Here is a 17,328-nt window from a genome sequence, read left to right on the forward strand (position 1 = left end):
CTCACATGCATACATTTAACACAGCAAACACCATCCGACATGCATACATTTGACACAGCAGACACCATCTCACATGCATACATTTAACACAGCAGACACCATCCCACATGCATACATTTAACACAGCAGACACCATCCGACATGCATACATTTGACACAGCAGACACCATCTCACATGCATACATTTGATACAGCAGACACCATCCCACATGCACACATTTGACACAGCAGACACCACCCCACATGCATACATTTGGCACAGCAGACACCATCCCACATGCATACATTTGACACAGCAGACACCACCCCACAGGCATACATTTAACACAGCAGACACCACCCCACAGGCATACATTTGATACAGCAGACACCATCCCACATGCACACATTTGACACAGCAGACACCACCCCACATGCATACATTTGGCACAGCAGACACCATCCCACATGCATACATTTGACACAGCAGACACCACCCCACAGGCATACATTTAACACAGCAGACACCACCCCACAGGCATACATTTAACACAGCAGACACCACCCCACAGGCATAAATTTAACACAGCAGACACCATCCCACATGCATACATTTGACACAGCAGACACCATCCCACATGCATACATTTAGCACAGCAGACACCATCCCACATGCATACATTTGACACAGCAGACACCATCTCACATGCATACATTTGACACAGCAGACACCATCCCACATGCATACATTTGACACAGCAGACACCATCCCACATGCATACATTTGACACAGCAGACACCATCCCGCATGCATACATTTGACACAGCAGACACCATCTCACATGCATACATTTAACACAGCAGACACCATCCCACATGCATACATTTGACACAGCAGACACCATCTCACATGCATACATTTGACACAGCAGACACCACCCCACAGGCATACATTTGACACAGCAGACACCATCCCACATGCATACATTTGACACAGCAGACACCATCCCACATGCATACATTTGACACAGCAGACACCATCTCACATGCATACATTTGACACAGCAGACACCATCTCACATGCATACATTTGACACAGCAGACACCCTCCCACATGCATACATTTGACACAGCAGACACCATCTCACATGCATACATTTGACACAGCAGACACCACCCCACAGGCATATATTTAACACAGCAGACACCATCCCACAGGCATACATTTAACACAGCAGACACCATCCCACATGCATACATTTGACACAGCAGACACCATCCCACATGCATACATTTGACACAGCAGACACCACCCCACAGGCATACATTTAACACAGCAGACACCATCTCACATGCATACATTTGACAGAGCAGACACCATCCCACATGCATACATTTGACACAGCAGACACCATCCCACATGCATACATTTGACACAGCAGACACCATCCCACATGCATACATTTGACACAGCAGACACCACCCCACATGCATACATTTGGCACAGCAGACACCATCCCAAATGCATACATTTGACACAGCAGACACCATCCCACATGCATACATTTGACACAGCAGACACCACCCCACATGCATACATTTGACACAGCAGACACCACCCCACAGGCATACATTTAACACAGCAGACACCATCTCACATGCATACATTTGACAGAGCAGACACCATCCCACATGCATACATTTGACACAGCAGACACCATCCCACATGCATACATTTGACACAGCAGACACCACCCCACATGCATACATTTGACACAGCAGACACCACCCCACATGCATACATTTGGCACAGCAGACACCATCCCAAATGCATACATTTGACACAGCAGACACCATCCCACATGCATACATTTAACACAGCAGACACCATCCCACATGTATACATTTGACACAGCAGACACCATCCCACATGCATACATTTAACACAGCAGACACCATCCCACATGCATACATTTGACACAGCAGACACCATCCCAATGCATACATTTAACCCAGCAGACACCATCCCAATGCATACATTTGACACAGCAGACACCACCCCACATGCATACATTTGGCACAGCAGACACCATCCCACATGCATACATTTGACACAGCAGACACCACCCCACAGGCATACATTTAACACAGCAGACACCATCTCACATGCATACATTTGACACAGCAGACACCATCCCAATGCATACATTTAACACAGCAGACACCATCCCACATGCATACATTTGACACAGCAGACACCACCCCACATGCATACATTTGGCACAGCAGACACCATCTCACATGCATACATTTGACACAGCAGACACCATCCCACATGCATACATTTGACACAGCAGACACCACCCCACATGCATACATTTGGCACAGCAGACACCATCCCACATAGATACATTTGACACAGCAGACACCACCCCACAGGCATACATTTAACACAGCAGACACCATCTCACATGCATACATTTGACACAGCAGACACCATCCCACATGCATACATTTGACACAGCAGACACCATCCCACATGCATACATTTAACACAGCAGACGCCATACCACATGCATACATTTGACACAGCAGACACCACCCCACAGGCATAAATTTAACACAGCAGACACCATCCCACATGCATACATTTGACACAGCAGACACCATCCCACATGCATACATTTAGCACAGCAGACACCATCCCACAGGCATACATTTGACACAGCAGACACCACCCCACAGGCATAAATTTAACACAGCAGACACCATCCCACATGCATACATTTGACACAGCAGACACCATCCCACATGCATACATTTAGCACAGCAGACACCATCCCACATGCATACATTTAACACAGCAGACACCATCCCACATGCATACATTTAACACAGCAGACACCATCCCACATGCATACATTTAACGCAGCAGACACCATCCCACATGCATACATTTGACACAGCAGACACCATCCCACATGCATACATTTAACGCATCAGACACCATCCCACATGCATGCATTTGCTACGGTGCCACTTTCAGGGCTGGGACCCAAGGGCCCCTTCTACTCTGTCGGTAGGGAGGGTGTTGTCATACCCTTGCCCTTAACGTCCGTAGATACCATATTTAAACGACCATATAAATATATCTAGGTTGGCAGCCGGCAACTTTTGTGTTTGGCAAACACTGTATAGTCTTTTCTCACCCACGTTGGTCCCTTGGCCACTTGGGCCAAACCGTAGCATTTCGGGCATTAACAATTGCCTATACTAATGTCTAGTATGTCCTCTAAGCGATATTTGACCGAGGGTTGAATCTAATTCAGCCGCAAAATAACATATAGATAAAGAAGTTCTCGGTTACAAGGGATGTTCAAGTTCCTTTTTCCCTCTAGTTCAGCGTTGATAGGGACACTTCGATTGTTTTCTCGGTATTGGTAATGGCTGTATGATATACTCAGGCCAAACTAAGAAACACAAACACATAGTTTATTACCATCGACTACAGTGTGACATCTTTGGGTAGTCACAGATCAGTGCGTCACATTGTATCAATAGATTGGATGCTGAGGATACTTAAAGAGTTGTCTCGCATTTTGTTTACATAGTAGTGGTCCATGCTATCATCACAAGGGACAACAGCCATCCATCTACTGTAGAAGCATCTCTTGATAAGGGACTGATTTTTAAGCGGACACAGGTAATGAGTATAGGCTCAGACATATCAATATTGAGTACACCATGCTTTTTGGTCAACGACATAGATACCCCTTGATTTATTTTTGTAATGTGCAGTGTACTGCAGACAGAGAATATATCGATAAAAGGTCATCACCTGTGGACTGACTGTCAAGTGTGTACAGGTAGAAGCATCTCCGATAAGGGACTGATTTTTAAGCGCACACAGGTAAAGAGTATAGGCTCCTAGATATCAATGTTGAGTACACCATGCTTTTCGATCAACCCTTGATTTATCTTTGTAATGTGCAGTGTACTGCAGACAGAGAATATATCGATAAAAGGTCATCACCTGTGGACTGACTGTCAAGTGTGTACAGGTAGAAGCATCTCCGATAAGGGACTGATTTTTAAGCGCACACAGGTAAAGAGTATAGGATCCGAGATATCAATGTTGAGTACACCATGCTTTTCGATCAACCCTTGATTTATCTTTGTAATGTGCAGTGTACTGCAGACAGAGAATATATCGATAAAAGGTCATCACCTGTGGACTGACTGTCAAGCGTATACAGGTAGAAGCATCTCCGATAAGGGACTGATTTTTAAGCGCACACAGGTAAAGAGTATAGGCTCATAGATATCAATGTTGAGTACACCATGCTTTTCGATCAACCCTTGATTTATCTTTGTAATGTGCAGTGTACTGCAGACAGAGAATATATCGATAAAAGGTCATCACCTGTGGACTGACTGTCAAGTGTGTACAGGTAGAAGCATCTCCGATAAGGGACTGATTTTTAAGCGCACACAGGTAAAGAGTATAGGATCCGAGATATCAATGTTGAGTACACCATGCTTTTCGATCAACCCTTGATTTATCTTTGTAATGTGCAGTGTACTGCAGACAGAGAATATATCGATAAAAGGTCATCACCTGTGGACTGACTGTCAAGCGTATACAGGTAGAAGCATCTCCGACTGATTTTTAAGCGGACCCAGGTAAAGAGTATAGGCTCCTAGATATCAATATTGAGTACACCATGCTTTTCGGTCAATATATATTTCGGAGAATAGATTGATAAAAGGACCGAGAGTCAAACGTATACAGGTAATGTGTATGGACTCTTAGATACAAATATTAAGAAAGTTGAGTCCTGTGTGGTTATCTCCATAGTTATCTTCTTGTCTATCGCTTGTGCGTGTAGTTTCCACATTCACCAAGGCCTTCAACATTAGGATCCCTCGCGCTAGGCTCAGGGGCTTTTTGTGGCAAATATATCTTGTCACCTCTAGTGATCTATGTGAACAGGAAAGGCCGAGCTTTTCTCTTTATATAGAAAATGCAGAAGAGAGAGAATTAAACATAAAGTGTACAAGTGTCCATCTCTCTTTCCAGACCCCTGGATCATTCTAGAACTAGGTATCTTTGTTCTTTCTAACAGTCATTACTTCTTAGCGATCGAGATAAAATACCCTGAGAGTTTCACAACAAGGTTGACTATTAGGTATAAATAAATAAATAAATATAAAAGCAAAATCGAGCAGCTTTGTACCCTAAACACCAGATATTCTGTCTCATAAAACAGAACCCCTCTGATACCATGTCCCTCCTGCTCTTCATTAAACGTGTGGACCTGCGGGGTCAGAGGCCTCCCTCCCCTCTGCTCGTGCTCCGGCCAGTGGGGGCTGCGGGGGCTCCCCGGGGGCACCGGCCGCCTGTGAGGAGTGGGGCCCGGTGTGTTATTCCCCCAAGAGTGACGCGCGCGCTCACGCCGCTGCACGAGCCACCATCGCGCGCGAGAACAAAACATGGCGTCTCACGGCTGCGCACGCGCAGAACCGCGCGTTACAGCTGCGCACGTGCGGGGCGAAGACCCTACTTCCCATCGCCGAGTGAGGACCTTGCACGGAGCGCAGCCTATGACCTGCCGTAGATAGAGGACGCCCAGCCTCAGTGCGCATGCGCAGAGCAAAGACACGCCCGTTCCAAAGAGAAGCTCTGCCCTGACATACCTCTCACCCTGTGCTGTGGCGCGAGGCGCCTCGTGCCCCTCGGCGGAAGGCAGCTGTTGCTTCTCACTCGTTGTGTCCCCGCGCGGACACCGTCATTGTTGGGCTTCTTTGTGTCCCTGCGAGGACCCCGTCCCACCGGTGCTGGCTCAGAGGTGTGGCCCTTCCCTGCGCTCCGTGCTGTCGGGGCCTGTGCTGCGCTCCGTGCTGTGAATCTCTCTTGCAACGACTTCTGGAGTTGGAGTGCCCTAACAGCGGCGTCTGTCCTCGGCGCACGCGCAGTTAATCCAAGGCCTCTTTAATCCACGCTATGGAAAGCAGTGTCTATCTCCAGCGCATGCGCAGTTAATCCATGGCCTCTTTGCAGTGTCTGTCCCCAGCGCATGCGCAGTTGTCAACGAACAGCCTCGTCTCCCCGCGCTCATAGTTCAGGCCGGGCGTTACACAAAGACAAAGCTTAACACGACCCACAGCAGGGAGCCCAGGTGAGGCCCGACCCCAGGAGGGACCAGAGCACCACATTGAACCCCAGGTGAGGCCATAAGGTACAAAGAGTGTCTGGTGCTGGAGGGTCTCGAGCCTGCTCTCCGGGGTTCATTTGTTGTTGTTGTTGCATCGATCCTTAGACATGATTATTTTGTATCAATGCTCATTGGCCCTCACTGCTGGAGTTGGATCTCTTTTCAAGGCCTCAGCAAACGGTGACATTTGTTTCACCTGAAAAGTCTGTGTAATGAGAAGATCGACTTGAATCCCGTTTGTGGCTCTCCCCAGAGTGAAGGGGGGCAGCCCCGTCAATCGAAAGTGAAAGAACACACTCCCAGGCAGCACCGACTGCGCCTCATTGCACCTGGGCCTGCACAGCATCATCTGATGAGGCTAAAACTCCCCCAAATATGTCTCCACCTCACTAGGGCCTCAGTAACCAGGCTGCGGTCAGCCGATGCCCATCAGGTAAACAAGCATTGGCATCGCCAGAAGGTCTCGCCTCTGGGACCTTATAAGTGTTTTGTTATCCAGCACAATATCCTTGGTGCAACAACATCAACTGTTGCACGGCTAAACACTTATAAGGTCCCAAAGGCGCAACCTATTGGCTATGCCAATGCTTATTTTCATTGGTTCCTGTTTGTGGCTTTTAGAGATGCAAGCTTCTGTTCCGTCCTCGTGTCTAACTACTTCCGCCTTTTCTTGATCTAGGTCATGGGTACTCACAAACATTTTCTCGGGGGCCACAAAGTTTGGTCTATGGTGTGACCGAGGGCCGCCCTGATGCCAGCGGGGGGTGTAAAGTCGGGGTAGGGAAACAAAGCATGTATATCTAGTGGCTGCCTTTAAGAATGAAGGTGTTCCTAAAGATAAAGGCCTAGTTACCTCCTTTTCCTAACTGCAATTAACCTTTAAAATAAGTGTTTGCTGTATATGTACGTTTCTTGTTCATGTTAGTTCTGACTCGAGTAAACAGCAGGCCAGTGCTGCTGCTGGCCAGTGCTGCTGCTGCCCAGGGGTCTGCAAGTAAAGACCTGAAGGGCTTTATGCGGCCCCTGGGCCGTACTTTGGGTATCACTGATCTAGATCCTCCCGGCGACCACCCCAGCTACATGTGTATTTCCATGTTCTTCAAAAAGGGGTCGCAGTTGAGCAGACAGGCTTGTCAAGTCTTCAAGGAAGTGTGAGTGTGACGAGGCTGGTGTATTTATTCACCACTTAACTAATCAGTCTCCTGTCCCTCCGTCCTTACGAAAGCCACAATTTGTGACACATTTGCTATTTTAAGGATTGTAATAACATCACTTTTGTATATTTAAGTCCATACAGATACTGAAAACAGCAAACCGCAAGTACAAACATGAAAAGCACAGGGGGCACGAGCCCTAAACAAAACAAAAAATAGGTTTTAGAGGGGCAGGGTTTGCAAATTAGAATAGGCAGTGTGCAGTAATGTCACAGAGAGGGACATAGCAAATCTATTATGCCTCTCTGTAATGGTAATGAACCGTGATTCACGTAATATAAGCACACACATGAGCAGCGTATACCCTCATGTACATGAATAAAGAAAGCTTAAATGTATTTTGGTACAACAATGTGGGGGAGTTTTAATGAAACGTGGGGGAACATGTTAACATTAACTTTTACGTGTGGGGTCAGACAGTGGATAATTCGTCCCCAGCTTATTGCACAAAATAGCAATCAACCCCCAGACGCTTGTATGAGCTCATGAAGCAAGCAACTTTTATCTATTAAGTCATGCAACTGCATGTATCCTGAGCCAAAAATCCGCTGTAGGCACATTGTAGCCTTTTTATCACTTAAAATAATTTGTCACTTTTTGTTAACTAACCAATATTTTTGAGTTACGAACTAGTAATACGTGAGTAAGGTGGGGAAGTTGTGCTCCCGTCCTGAAGAAGGAGCGCAAGCTCCGAAACATGTCGACGCACACATGAGGTACTGTTCATAATCACGACAGACTTTACCTCGCACTTCACTTCTTTTAACAGTGCCAGCCCGAGGTCTTGAATAAAAAAAAAATTCACCTACGAGCCAGGTACTTTTTAACTCTTCACTACCTACCACCACTCACATTATCATCCCTATCACTTGCACCACACACACCACACATAGTCATTTACCAGTGCTCCCGCGTAGTCGTAGGTCGCAGCACGCCGCATTCCGTTAGAGGGGTGCGAAGACCCCGATGATGAAGCATGACACCAAGGGGCCTTTTGGTGTGTGAGGGGTATTTTACCAAACACTGAGTGCTCCCATACCCTATATGGGCCACACTTCTCTCCTGGTAGGATTCCTTTTGTTTATGCACAGAATGAATATAGTCCTCTCTGAATCTGACTTGCATATCTATGTACTTTTTTTTACTGCATTGCACAGATATTCTATGCAGTAGTCTATTATTAATTTCCTTTTGCATGATAGCTGTGCATTACAGTTAGCTTATAGATGCCACTTCTTCAGCTATTCACTAATGGTGAGCATTTTTATTTTGGTGCCCGTAACTATTCTCTATCTCAGTGCGAACCTGATAGTTGGCAGCCCACTAGCGATTCATTTGATGTTTACTAAAAACCAGGCAGTTGGGGTATACCTACTACTTGCTACCAAATGGGTGTTTGGACACACAACAAACTGGAACAAGCATTTGCAATGCAATTGGTCTCACATTTACGCAAGTTTGAGCTATTGGCATTGTAAATGACAATGCCTTTTATTTATGTTTTGGGTTTCAAAACATATATAAAATGTTTTGTCATTTACAATCCTAATAGCTTAAACTCGTGTAAATGCGCTACCTGTTGCATTGCAAATGCTTGTTATCTTCAGTCTCATGGTCTTTTTAGTAACATTAGAAAACTTAAATTTGAAGCTTTTGTGTGGGCCCTTATGGCCTAGGGTGCTGTACACACAACCATACATTTCTAATTCGTTGTCAACAAAGTTTGAATTTGAATGATTCTGCCCAGGTTTAACCAACAGCTGTCAGTTACTGAAACATTTTGCATAGTGTATTTTCCTGTCAACAAATAAACATGTGTGTGGCATAAATGCCTCAGTGGCCGCTTTCTTCCTTGAAGTACTATTGTCCTTATAGTAAAGTCCCCAATTTAATTAATTCAAATGGCATTAGATTTATGGAATTCCCCCTTCCCACCCCACAACAGAAGCAATTCTATGGATTACCTAGATACCTGTGTGTGTGGTTTGATTGCCACAGTTGTCCTTGAGGTTCTGGTGTGCATTACTAGGTCAATGGTGAAGATGGACATATACTGTTTGGAGAAGTTATGTCCAGTGGTCCTTTTGGCAGCGGCTATAACCCACTCGCGCCTCTTTGTCCCATGCTCCACTGGCATCCCACAGATTTTTCATGGAAGATTAAATCTGCCCCTGTAAGTGTATCCCGCCCCAGGGAAGCCCGTGGGATCTATTCAAAGCCAATGGCCTGTTACATTAAACCACGCGAGCTACCGGGGCAGAACCCACAGATGGCCGCCGCGTTGCGTGCATCTGCGGCGCGGCGGCCGTGCTCTCAGGGCTCCTACGCGCTTGGTTTCTTGGCCGCCAGGTGTAATATTACTGTAGCACCAAGGCCGCAGGCCACGGTTCTCATTCAGTCCATTTTTATTCGTAAATGTATTGTTTGGGTGAGGGGTTAAGTTTCTCTTAATTTCCAACACGAAGAGGACTTTTCTGCAGATGCGCCACTGAAAAATCTGTTAACGTTATTCATTGCATAGGAAATTAAGGTGGTGGACATGGTGGTGGTGGATGCGGTGGTGGTGGACTTGGTGGTGGTGGTGGACGTGGTGGTGGTGGTGGTGGACATGGTGGTGGTGGTAGACTTGGTGGTGGTGGATATGCTGGTGGTGGGGGTGGTGGTGGATATTGTGGTGGACATGGTGGTGGTAGACGTGGTGGTGGTGGACGTGGTGGTAATTGACGAGGTGGTGATGGACGCGGTGGTGTTGGACACAGTGGTGGTGGACGCGGTGGTGGTAGATGTGGTTGTGGACGTGATGGTGGACGTGGTGGTGGACATGGTGGTGGATGTGTTGGTGGTGGACGTGGTGGTGGTAGACTTGGTGGTGGCCTCGTTGTGAACGTGGTGGTGGTGGTGGACATGGTGGTGGTGGTGGAGGTGGTGGTGGAGGTGGTGGTTGTGGACGTGGTGGTGGTGGTGGTGGTGGTGGATGAGGTGGTGGTAGTTGTGGACGTGGTGGTGGATGTGGTGGTTGTGGACGTGGTGGTGGATGTGGTGGTGGTGGATGTTATGGTGGTGGACATTGTGGTGGACTTGGTGGTGGATGTGGTGGACATGGTGGTGGTGGCAGATGTGGTGGTGGTGGAGTGGTGGTGGTGGTGGACGTAGTGATGGTGGACGTGGTGGTGGTGGTGGACATGGTGGTGGTGGACGTGGTAGTGGTGGACGTGATGGTGGTGGACGTGGTGGTGGTGGATGTGGTAGTAGTGGACGTTGTGGTGGTGGATGTGGTAGTGGTGGACGTGCTGGTGGTAGTGGAGGTGGTGGTAGTGATGGTGGTGGACGTGGTGGTGGATGTGGTGGTGGTAGTGGTGGTGGACGTGGTGGTGGTGGGTGTGGTGCTGGTGGACTTGGTGGTGGTGGAAGTGGGTGTCGTGCTGGTGGTGGTGGACATGGTGGTGGTGAACGTGGTGGTGTTATGTTATGTTATGTTATGTTATTTTATCTTTTGTATAGCGCACGGCTACTCAAAAAGAGTGTTCCGGCGCTTTTAGTAAGGAGGGCTGCATCATAATAACATAACACAGTTAAAAAGGAAAAAGGACAGAAGGCCGAGCGGGCACACAAAAAGCGGGCTACTGGGTAAACAGCCAGGTTTTAAGGCCTTTTCTAAAGGCAAGTAGGCTGGTGGCTCCCCGCAGAGTGAACGGCAGAGAGTTCCACAACTGTGGCGCTAGTAGTCCAAAAGAGCGGCCTCCCAGGCGAGCTCTCTTCACTCGCGGGACAGCCGCCAGGAGCAGGGATTCCGACCTCAAAGAGCGAGTCGGATGATAAAAGGCCAGTCTCTTTTGGAGATACTTTGCTCCCACCGCATGGAGGGCCTTATAGGCCAGAGTCAAAGCCTTAACCGCATGCGCGCTAGCGGAATTCTGCTCCTGTGCTGAGTTTTTTAAAACCGCACTTTACATGACGAGCTGGGCTCGTCATGAGCGTGCGAGGAGGCTACCTCATGACGAGCCCAGCTCGTCATGAGCGTCGAAGGGGTTAAAGGCAATCCGTTTCCGGATTGGAAGCCAGTGCAAGGTCTTCAACAGACCCGCTGCACTGGCCCGTCTATTTAAACCAAAGATAGCTCTCGCGGCAGCGTTCTGCACCACTTGGAGCCGCTGCAGCAGATACTCTGGCAGGCCCAGGTAAAGAATGTTCGCGTAATCTAACCTGGACCCGATTAGAGCCTGCACCGTCAGCTTCCTGTGCTCCTCAGACAACAGGGGAAGGAACCTCCGCAGCATCCTGAGGAGGCCAAAGCAGGAGCCCGACACCCCGAGGATCTGGGATTTCAGAGTTAGCCCCTTATCCATCTTGACCCCCAAGTTCTTAGCAATTTTGGAAGAACAAGACGGAGGGAACATATTAATGGGCCACCAAGCCTGCCAGTCTGGCTCTGTATCACACCCAAAGAAGAGTACCTCGGACTTATCGGAATTGCACTTGAGGCTGTTCAGTTGGAACCATTGGAAAACAGCCCCAAGGCAATCCCGGATACTCTCCCCGTCAAAATCTCCTCCTCTCTTACACGAGAAGATGGTGTACGAGGTGGTGGTGTACGAGGTGGTGGCGGACATTTTGGTGGTGGATGTGGTGGTGATGGACGTGGTGGTGGTGGACATGGTGGTGATGGACGTGGTGGTGGTGGACATGGTGGTGGTGGACGTGGTGATGGTGGTGGGGATGTGGTGGTGGTAGGTGTGGTGATGGTGGAGGTGGGTGTGGTGGTGGACGTGGTGGTGGACGTAGTGGTGGTGGACATGATGGTGGTGGAGGTGGTGGTGGTGGACGTGGTGGAGGTGGTGGTGGAGGTGGTGGTGGATGTGGTGGTGGATGTGGTGGTGGTGGTGGACGTGGTAGAGGTGGATGTGGTGGTGGAGGACATGGATGTGGTGGTGGTGGACGTGGTGATGGTGGTAGATGTGGTGTACGTGGTAGACATGGTGGTGGTGGATGTGGTGGTGGTGGATGTGGTGGTGGTGGATGTGGTGGTGGTGGACGTAGTGGTGGTGGATGTGGTGGTGGTGGACGTGGTGGTGGTGGGTGTGGTGGTGGTGGACATGGACATGGTGGTTTTGGACATGGTGGTTTTGGACATGGTGGTGATGGACGTGGTGGTGATGGATGTGGTGGTGGTGGATGTGGTGGTGGTGGTAGTGGTGCTGGACGTGGTGGTGGTGGGTATGGTGATGGTGGACGTGGTGGTGATGGAGGTTGGTGTGGTGGCGGACGTGGTGGTGGTGGACATGGTGGTGGACGTAGTGGTGGATGTGGTGGTGGTTTCGGTGGTGGATGTGGTGGTGTTGGTGGTGGACATGGTAGTGGTGGATGTGGTGGTGGAGGACATGGATGTGATGGTGATGGATGTGGTGGTTGATGTGGTGGTGGTGGGTGTGGTGATGGTGGATGTGGTGGTGGTGGAAGTTGGTGTGGTGGTGGACGTGGTGGTGGTGGTGGTGGAGGACATGGTGGTGGACGTAGTGGTGGATGTGGTGGTGGTTTCGGTGGTGGATGTGGTGGTGGACATGGTAGTGGTGGATGTGGTGGTGGAGGACATGGATGTGATGGTGATGGATGTGGTGGTTGATGTGGTGGTGGTGGGTGTGGTGATGGTGGATGTGGTGGTGGTGGAAGTTGGTGTGGTGGTGGACGTGGTGGTGGTGGTGGTGGACATGGTGGTGGACATGATGGTGGTGGACATAGTGGTGGTGGACGTGGTGGTGGTGGACGTGGTGTTGGACATGGTGGTGGTGGATGTGGTGGTGTTGGTGGTGGACATGGTAGTGGTGGATGTGGTGGTTGAGGACATGGATGTAGTGGTGGTGGCCGTGGTGGTGGTGGTAGATGTGGTGGACATGGTGGTGGTGGACGTAGTGGTGGTGGACGTAGTGGTGGTGGATGTGGTGGTGGTGAACGTGGTGGAGGTGGATGTGGTGGTGGTGGACGTGGTGGTGATGAACATGGTGGTAGACGTAGTGGTGGTGGATGTGGTGGTGGACGTGGTGGTGGTGGGTGTGGTGGTGGACGTGGACATGGTGGTTTTGGACATAGTGGTGATGGACGTGGTGGTGATGGACGTGGTGGTGGACATGGTGGTGGTAGATGTGGTGATGGTGGTGGTGGATGTGATGGTGGTGGTAGTGGTGGTGGACGTGGTGGTGGTGGGTGTGGTGATGGCGGACGTGGTGCTGGTGGAGGTGGGTGTGGTGGTGGACTTGGTGGTGGTGGACATAGTGGTGGACGTAGTGGTGGTGGACATGATGGTGGTGGACGTAGTGGTGGTGGACGTGGTGGTGGTGACGTGGTGGTTGTGGTGGATGTGGTGGACATGGTGGTGGTGGATGTGGTGGTGGATGTGGTGGTATTGGTGGTGGACATGGTGGACGTGGTGTTGGTGGACATGGTGATGGTGGACATGGTGATGGTGGTGGACGTGTTAGACATGGTGATGGTGGACGTGGTGGTGGTGGTAGTGGTGGTGGGTGTGGTGGTGGTGGACATGGTGGTGGTGGAGGTGGAGGGTGGTGGTGGTGGACGTGGTGGTGGTAGACATGGTGGGGGTGGACGTGGTGATGGATGTGGTGGTGATGGACATGGTGGGGGTTGTGGACGTAGTGATTGTGGTGGAGGTGGTGGATGTGGTGGTGGTGAATGTGGTGGACATGGTGGTGATGGACGCAGTATTGTCCACTTAAGCGCAGTTTGGCGAAAATTACAGAAAATCTGTGAGGGAACAAAGACTTTGACATTTTACTCTAGGGCAATCCCCACACACGCACGTAAGCACGCACACATGCACCATTCTCTGTTGTTGATCACAGAGCTGTCTTTGGGACTTGTCAAATTAAAGTGGTATTCATCGTGTACGGCCTGCTGTGTTTTTCTGAGTGATTACACCCCTGTGCGTGTGGATTACCCATACCTTAGAATACTCATGAGCGGCAGGAGTAAACAGCTGCGGAATAACTGCCCCCTGCTGACTCATGGCATGCAATCCTACTCGGAGCCTCGTATACCACACATATAATAATACAGAACAGAACACCCTTTCGAGTGGATGACAGTGTAGGCCACATAACTTTCAAGCTAGTAATCCCCCCATACATGCACTCATTCAGCACACACTTTCCTTAAAGCGACTTCCTAGCTGGTGACCCCCATGCATGCCTTCACCCTGCACACACTTTTGTCGCAATAACTTCCTAGCCAGTGACCCCCATGCACGCACTTACCTTGCACACACTTTCCTTGCGGTGACTTCCTAGCTGGTATTCACCATGCACTCACTCACCCTGCACGCACTCTCCCTGCAGTGGCTAGTGGCTACCTAGCTGGTGACCCCCTTTGCACACACTTTTCTTGCAGTGACTTCCTAATCGGCTGTGGTGACTTCCTAGCTGGTGACCCCCATACACGAACTCCCCCTGCACACACTTTGTTGTAGTGACTTTCTGCAAGAAGCCTCTCTATGCACAATTTCACTGACACACTCCCTCTGATATAACGTCTGCCCAATGGTTCCCGGTGCACACATTTCTCTGAAGACACGCGCCCAGCCCATCTGTTACCCCCACCAGGCCCTCTCTCGCTCAAGCAGTGCAGCTTTCATACCACCTGGAGTTCTTTCTCACCTCTAGCAGAGCCCCTTTCACCCTTAGTAGCGCCACTCTCATCCCCAGCAGCACCACTCACAGCGTCCTCTCACCACCCCACAGCGCCTCTCATATCCTCGCAGCGCCTCTCATATCCTCGCAGCGCCCATCACACCCTTGCAGCGCCCATCACACCCTCGCAGCGCCCATCACACCCTCGCAGCACCCATAAGTTCAAGTTTAAAATTTGTATAGCGCACTACTCACCCAGAGGGTCTCAAGGCGCTTGAGGGAGGGGGGGTACTTTACTTATCGAATATCCAAGTTTTTAGTTGTTTTCTGAAGGAGAGGTGGTTCTGTGTAAGGCGGAGGTAGGTGGGGAGAGAATTCCAGGTCTTGGCCGCTAAGTAGGAGAAGGATCTTCCCCCCCATGGTGGATCTTTGGATGCGTGGAATTGCGGCGAGGGCTTGATTGGTCGAACGCATTTGGCGGGTGGGGGTGTAAAACGACAGGCGCGTGTTGAGGTATTCGGATCCTAGTTCGTAGAGGGCTTTGTGTGCGTGGGTGAGGAGACAGAACGTTATTCTCTTGTTGACGGGGAGCCAGTGAAGGTCTCTCAGGTGCCCGGAGATGTGAGCTTGGCGGGGGATGTCTAGGATGAGTCTGGCTGAGGCGTTTTGGATGCGTTGGAGTTTTTTCTGTAGTTTGGCTGTGGTTCCGGCGTAAAGGGTGTTTCCGTAGTCCAGTCGGCTTGTGACCAGTGCATGGGTGACCGTCTTTCTTGTTTCGGTGGGGATCCAACGGAAGATTTTTTTGAGCATACGTAGGATGTTGAAGCATGATGATGAGACGGCGTTGATTTGTCTGGTCATCGAGAGGGAGGAGTCCAGGATGAAGCCCAGGTTGCGTGCGTGGTCCGTTGGTATGGGTGCGTTTCCCAGAGCCGGTGGCCACCATGAGTCATCCCAGGCGGAGGGGGATGATCCTAAGATGAGCAGTTTTAAACGGCTGTTCTTCATCCACTCGGCTACTTCTTTCATCCCTTCGTGTAGGTTGGTTTTGGCGGTGTTTGGGTCTTTGGTGAGGGAAAGGATCAGTTGGGTGTCGTCTGCGTAGGAGATGATGTTGAGGTTGTGTTGGTGCGCGATGGTTGCGAGGGGACTCATGTATACGTTGAAGAGAGTGGGACTGAGTGATGATCCTTGTGGTACGCATCAGATGACTTCGGTGGCCTCTGATCTAAAAGGGTGGAGGCGGACTCTCTGGGTTCTTCCGGCTAGGAACGAGATGATCCAGTCCAATGCTTTTCCTTGTATTCCGACGTTGCTGAGGTGTTGTATAAGGGTGCTATGACAGACTGTGTCGAAGGCTGCGGAGAGGTCAAGTAGGATGAGGGCAGCTATTTCTCCGTTGTCCAGTAGAGTTCGAATGTCGTCTGTTGCTGCGATGAGGGCGGTCTCGGTGCTGTGTTTGGCTCGAAAGGCTGACTGTGAAGGGTCGAGGGATTTGTTGGATTCAAGGAAGGCGGCGAGCTGACTGTTGACGGCTTTCACGATGACTTTGGCAGGGAATGGGAGGAGCGAAATGGGGCGGTAGTTCTTAAGTTCAGTGGGTTCTGCTGTGGGTTTCTTCAGGAGGGCGCTGAGTTCGGCATGTTTCCAGATTTCCGGGAAGGTAGCGGAGTTGAGGGAGCAGTTGATGACGTCTCGGAGATGGGGTGCGATAATGGAGTCTGCTTTGTTGAAAATGTGGTGGGGACATGGGTCAGTTGGCGATCCTGAGTGGATGGAGTTCATCAGGCGGATGGTGCCTTCAGTGGTGATTGGTTTCCAGGCGCAAAGGTTGTTGGAGGGGGGTTTTAGTTCGGAGGTGGGTGGGGTGGACTGGTCTCCAAAGCTGTTATGTATGTCAGCGATTTTGTTGTGGAAGAACGAGGCTAGAGAGTCGCAGAGGTCTTGGGAGGGAGTTATGTCGTTGGTGCCGGCGGTGCGGTTGGTTAACTCTTTGACGATGTTGAATAGTTCTTTGCTGTTGCGGGCGTTGTTGTCGAGTCGATCCTTGAATGCTGATTTCTTGGTGGATCGGATCAGTTGGTGGTGTTTGCGGGTGGCGTTCTTGAAGGTGGCCAGGTTGTCAGTGGTTGGGTATTTTCGCCAGGCTTTCTCGAGGGTGCGACATATCTTCTTGGATTTCTTAAGGTCATCATTGAACCAGGGGGCTTTTTTGCTGCCTTGCTTGATTTGATGGTTTTTCAAGGGTGCTAATTCGTCAGTGCTGTGGGTGATCCATTGTGT

The 17,328-nt window shown here is 50.0% G+C and overlaps 1 protein-coding gene and 1 long non-coding RNA gene across 6 annotated transcripts in view; one reads left to right on the plus strand and one right to left on the minus strand.

Annotated features, from left to right (window-relative positions):
- Positions 1–5,910, minus strand: part of LOC144805950 (uncharacterized) — a 47,839-nt gene extending 41,929 nt beyond the window's left edge. Inside the window, exon 1 of one of the 2 annotated variants that reach the window (XR_013605639.1) lies at positions 5,677–5,910. This is a non-coding gene — a long non-coding RNA (uncharacterized LOC144805950). Of the gene's footprint in view, positions 1–5,216; positions 5,338–5,676 lie in introns of those variants that run through there. The other variant, XR_013605638.1, reaches the window with a different exon arrangement.
- Positions 5,911–6,079: 169 nt separating this feature from the next.
- The window catches only part of LOC144805954 (uncharacterized), a 53,865-nt gene continuing 42,616 nt past the window's right edge, over positions 6,080–17,328 (plus strand). For 3 of the 4 annotated variants that reach the window (XM_078672415.1, XM_078672417.1, XM_078672418.1), the window contains exon 1: positions 6,080–6,205. The gene's annotated coding sequence lies outside the window, so the exon portion shown is untranslated. The remainder of the gene's footprint in view (positions 6,206–17,328) is intronic. The other variant, XM_078672416.1, reaches the window with a different exon arrangement.

Source organism: Lissotriton helveticus (genome assembly GCF_964261635.1).
Source record: "Lissotriton helveticus chromosome 1_1 unlocalized genomic scaffold, aLisHel1.1 SUPER_1_unloc_35, whole genome shotgun sequence".
Classification (NCBI taxonomy): Eukaryota; Metazoa; Chordata; class Amphibia; order Caudata; family Salamandridae; genus Lissotriton; species Lissotriton helveticus.